At 33.8% G+C, this 5,307-nt stretch overlaps 1 long non-coding RNA gene across 1 annotated transcript; it reads left to right on the top strand.

Annotated features, from left to right (window-relative positions):
• Positions 1–282: 282 nt before the first annotated feature.
• Positions 283–4,233, top strand: LOC307174073. The gene is made up of 4 exons (XR_013823944.1): positions 283–720; positions 866–1,029; positions 2,602–2,715; positions 3,568–4,233. It is a non-coding gene; the product is annotated as an uncharacterized lncRNA (long non-coding RNA).
• The last annotated feature ends 1,074 nt before the right edge of the window (positions 4,234–5,307 follow it).

Below are 5,307 nucleotides of genomic sequence, written 5' to 3' on the forward strand. Positions count from 1 at the left end.
TTATAACATTATACTAGCGAAACCGTTTACTACCAGTTACCTACTACAATAAACTAAGTAGGCCTTAGTCTGAAATCACTAGCATTACGCCTGTTTTACGGATAGCAATTGTTTATTCGTGATAGCAAATGTCTTAAAGGGACTTTAAGCTGTCACAGCTGAAGCAGTGCTCCAGACTGGTAACGTACTTTTTTTGTACAGGTGCGACTACAATTGTCACTAAATGCGGAACGAAAGAGCTCTACTCATATGAACCGTAGTGCACGGACCATTTATCAGCTCGGCCCAGCGGCGCGAGCTCAGACATCGGTCACACGACACCACAACAGCGCTGTGAGATGCAGTGAGAAGCGTTTGAATTCGCTGAAATCTCCCGAGATGAAAGAAAGATGAAAAAGTGCAGATATTCCCAACAACATTGAAATGGGAAACATTGTGCAACAAATAAACGATTAGTTCATGATTAGTTAAAGAAAGTCGATGTTTTCCAATACACAGATTACCTTGATTTACTGTAGTAACAAGTTTTTAAGGACTAGTTTACTTTTCTGAAAATATTTTCTTTTTTCTGCTTCGTTCCAACACAGAAAGGAGTAAATGAAAGTATTATGCTGCTGGATGACAATGGTTCTCAACTCTGGTCCTGGACAGTGTACAGTACACATTTTGGATGTCTTCCTTATCTGGCACCGGGCTTGGAGTCCCTCTACTAACAAGTTGGTAAGTTGAATAATGATTAGAGATAACAAATGTGCAGTGCTGGGGCTACTACAGATCCAGGTACAGATAATTATGTTTTTTTTTTTTGTTTTTTTTTAAGCTGTCTTCCGTAATTTCAATACAGTATTTTTTTATTTCAATATAGTCTGAGCTGTTTGATGACTGACAATGATTGAGTGGCAAAAGAAAGCATGAAGTCCTCACAGCCAAGTCGAGGAGTTCGTGAGACACACACCACCTCAACAAACTGCAAGAACTGCTGAAGAAATCATTAGAGAATATCCCAGACTTCACAGTTTTCTTGGAATGGTGAGTTTAATATGTATGCACGTGACGTAGTAGTGGGAAGTTCGGATCATTTTACAAACTTGGATCTTTGCATCTCATTCATAAAAATGTATAAATATTTTTTCAAGTCATTTCGTTAATTTCAGCAGAATGTATTTAAATGTTACATGTCAATAGCCAAATTCCCCAAACACATCAAATGTTGATCACATTTAGAATAAGAAAAAAAATGCAATGCAAGGAAGAGGCCAAATTATGAGAAACAGAAACGATTAATTTATTTATCTGGGTCTTCAGGCTATGCAGTCTGTTAGTTTACCCAATCTAAGCCGTTCGTTCATCCCGTGACATCCTCATAAACTGAGCTTTGCAGTCTGTAATACCGGATAGAGAATTGATTAGTTCACATTTCGAGTCTATCGACTTCGGGTTCGAGTCATTTCTTTCAACACGTGACTACATAAGCTGAGCTATGCAATCGGTACCGGATACAGAATTGATTAGTTTATCTCTCGGGTTCGAGTCGTTTAGTTTTATGTCACGGAACTGTTGTTATTAGACTATATATATATATATATATATATATATATATATATATATATATATATATATATATAATATATATCTTTATCAAAGTGGTTTGCCCCATCATAGATAAAGTTTAAAGCATTACCAACTCTTTAGTACCTCATCCATATGGAAAAGATCCATCATAACAGAAATTCTTAAATTATAAATTTAAAGAAATTAAAAAGCTATAATTTGAGACCAAAAATGTAGCATGTTACTGTTAAAAAATTAGTAACTCATTTATGTGTCCAGCGCTGTCATGTGACAAAAGAATGAAAGACTCAGAGAGAAGAATCAGACCCGAAGACTCGAGAGATGAACTAATCATTTCTCTTTCCGGTACTGACAGCATAGCCTCTATGGGACTGACAGGAAGAACAAAAGACTCGGACTCGAACCCGAAGACTCAAGAGATGAACTAATAATTTCTGTTTCCAGTACAGACTCAGTAGTCCCGAGTCATATTAAAGATTCGTTCAAAATACCCATCACTACAGTACAGAGAAGCAAATGGAGCGCATAATTGGATGTTTTTAAATAAACATCGACAAAAAACTATAAAAGTTTTAGGGCTGGACGATATGATATATATAACATTGATAGAAGTGATCACCCGGACTTATATTGTCGTTATATAAAGCGTTCACAGGCAAATTAGTTTTTTTTTTTTTTATTTCCCCGGTGTCTAAATCAGGCTCATATAAATATCAGGAAACAGGATTCCTGGCTGCATGTCAATATCCACAGATCACTGGATCTTTGTTAAGTTGTAAGGAACACTATATCGAGTCCAACCTTTAGTTTAAACTGATAATCGTTTGTTTTACTCACGTTTTCGCAGTTTCCCCTATTAAATCCAGTCACGCAACAGCTCTTCGGCGGGAAAGTGACGTCAGTGCATACCCTCTATATGGAAGGGGTGTCTTATTTTGGAAAATTGTTTTGGCTGTGTCTAAGTGCATATGAAATTAGGTTCACACACGTGTGGTATAGTTGAAAACTGTTTTTTCTTGTCTTTCAAAGATGATCCTGGAGAAATGGCCTGACATCCTTCCATCATCGCCATACCTCACAAATGGAAAAATGGTGTGTCCAACATATGCTGAAATGAAGCGCAGCTTAAATGACATTTGGCCTGTAAGTAAAAGCAACACTATCAAATCAATTTTGATAAATTACACTGCTCTTCAGCTCATGTTCATCCAAAAAAAGAAAATTCTGTCATGATTAACTCACCCTCATGTCGTTCCAAACCTGTAAGACTTTCGCTCATCTTCAGAACACAAAAGAAGATCTTTTAGATGAAATCTGAGAGATTTCTGTCCCTCCATTGACAGTATACACAACTACCACTTTCAAGCCCCAGAAAGGTAGTAAAGACTTCATTAAAGTAATCCATGTGACTCCAGTGGTTTAACCTCAATTTTATGAACTGACGCGAGTGCTTTGTGCAAAAATACATAATTGTTGCTTTCACGCTCTTGTCGTCTGCTCGCGCATTAACACATCATGTTAATGTCGAGGTGCTCTCGTGAACATGCGTTTGAGTTTAATATGTTGTAAATAAAGTGATAAATTATGGTTAAGGGATAGAATATACTCATGTCACTTCATAAAATTGAGGTTGAACCACTGGAGTAACATGTATTACCTTTATGATGTGTTTGCTACCTTTCTGGGGATTAAAAGTGATAGTTGTGTAGCTGTCAATGGAGGGACAGAATACTGTAAGACTCATCAAAAAGATCTTTATTTGTGTTCCGAAGATGAACGAAAGTCTTACAGGTTTGGAAAGACATGAGGGCGAGTAATTATTGACCGATTTTACATTTTTGGGTGAACTAACCATTTAACAGCAGGTGTAATGACTAATTAGAGTGACCATAATTTAATTCAATACAGCTCTGCTTTGATGTAACTTTTTCATAATTTAACACTGTTGATGTTGTCACAGTGCATGCCCAACTGAACATTATTTATTCTTTTAAGGTTGGAGACAAGTGAGAAACAGTGAGACAAGCCCGGATCCACATGACTTGATGTGTTTCAAAAATGTTTTACATCTATGACATAAACTATTTCAAGACCTCTGCACCCATTTTGGGAGTTTTTGTAGCATGCAAACTTTAATATATCTGGAGGAGGTCCTGCCTCATTAAGAACTTTGATCATCATCATCATTAGGTCCAGTAGTCAACATATGTATTTGTAGTTTTATTACTCAAGGTATGTTTACACTAACACATCAATGCATTCAGTGTACAGTGAAGACCTTAAGTTGTGATTAGGATTTATTGTTATTAATTTGTGTATTCTGTCCATATTTGTATAGGTTATTGAATTAAATGTATAGGTTATTAATGTGTAGTTCTAAATTTAGTGTTCATTTTGAATTTTTGTGTGCTGTATGCTGTACAATTGTATGTATGCTATGTGCATTTTTGTGTAGGTTTTGAATGTGTACTGTTTGTACATATTTGCATAGGTTTTGAATTTATTATGTGTGTTGTATGTACACTTGTGCATTTTGAATTTATGTACACAATTATGTATAATTTACATTAAATGCTAGACTCCCCAATATATAGTTTGTAATTGAAAAATATATTTGTTGAAACATATGTATTGTTTATACAAATAAACAATCTGTATTTGAAAACAATTTGTATTTTATTTATTAAAATAAGGTCATAAATAAAAATAAATATTTAACTCAACTGTTGGGTTATTTTAACCCAACTGGAGTTTAACCCAATGCATTGGGTTAAAATAACCCACAGTTGGGAAGGTGCTATACCAATCCACAGTTGGGTTATTCGTTGGGTTATTTTTAACCCAACATTTTTAAGTGAGAGGTGAAAAGGAAATATATTTAAATTGTGCTTATTTTGATATACTTAATGTATTTTAAGTGTACTGTATTAATTATATATTTAATTGTGTTATTTTGAGACATCTTAAAGTATACTAAATGTACTTTAATATCTTTTTAAGTTCAATTTTAAGGTAATAGTAATATATTTTAATATTTAATTGTGTTAAAATGGACCTATTTTAAGTACATTTAGTGTAATTTAATAGCACTTCTTTAAATTGTATTTTTAATACACTTTAAATATGTTTTAGAACTACAGCTTAAGTATATTTTAAGCTTCACATTAATGTGTTCCCAGTATATTTTAAATATAATATCAGCTTATTAATAATGTATTAGAAAAACACTATAAGAGCCACTATTAGTATAATAAAAATACATTTTTATAAAACCATTCAGTATGACAATAATATATTTTAATGTATTACAAATACAGTGAAAAATTATCATTCCGTAAAACACAGTAAAAAATATTTGTATAAAACACACACACACACACACATTGAAAGCTAGTAAACTTTAACGTACTACACCCAGTGTGTATATGTAAACAGCATATGTAAACTGTAAAAAAATAAAATAAATACATTAACATAAAATACAGTGATCTGCAGAGGTATTATAAACAACAACAAAAAAACTAACTTGAGTCAATAAAGTGCAATCATTAATAGCTGCAAACAGTTACAGTACTGTTACAACTCAAACCATCTTCATCCTTCAAGTGAATTGGAGTGATTGGTCTTTGAGTTTGCCTCATTGCATTTCCTTCGAATCAGTGCTCGCACCTCAGACGTGTTGGAAATTGTTTAATCACAGTGTCTGTGAAAGGGGAAAAAGAGGAGTTTATTTTT

This window comes from Squalius cephalus, assembly GCF_949319135.1.
Source record: "Squalius cephalus genome assembly, chromosome: 16".
NCBI classification, from domain to species: Eukaryota; Metazoa; Chordata; class Actinopteri; order Cypriniformes; family Leuciscidae; genus Squalius; species Squalius cephalus.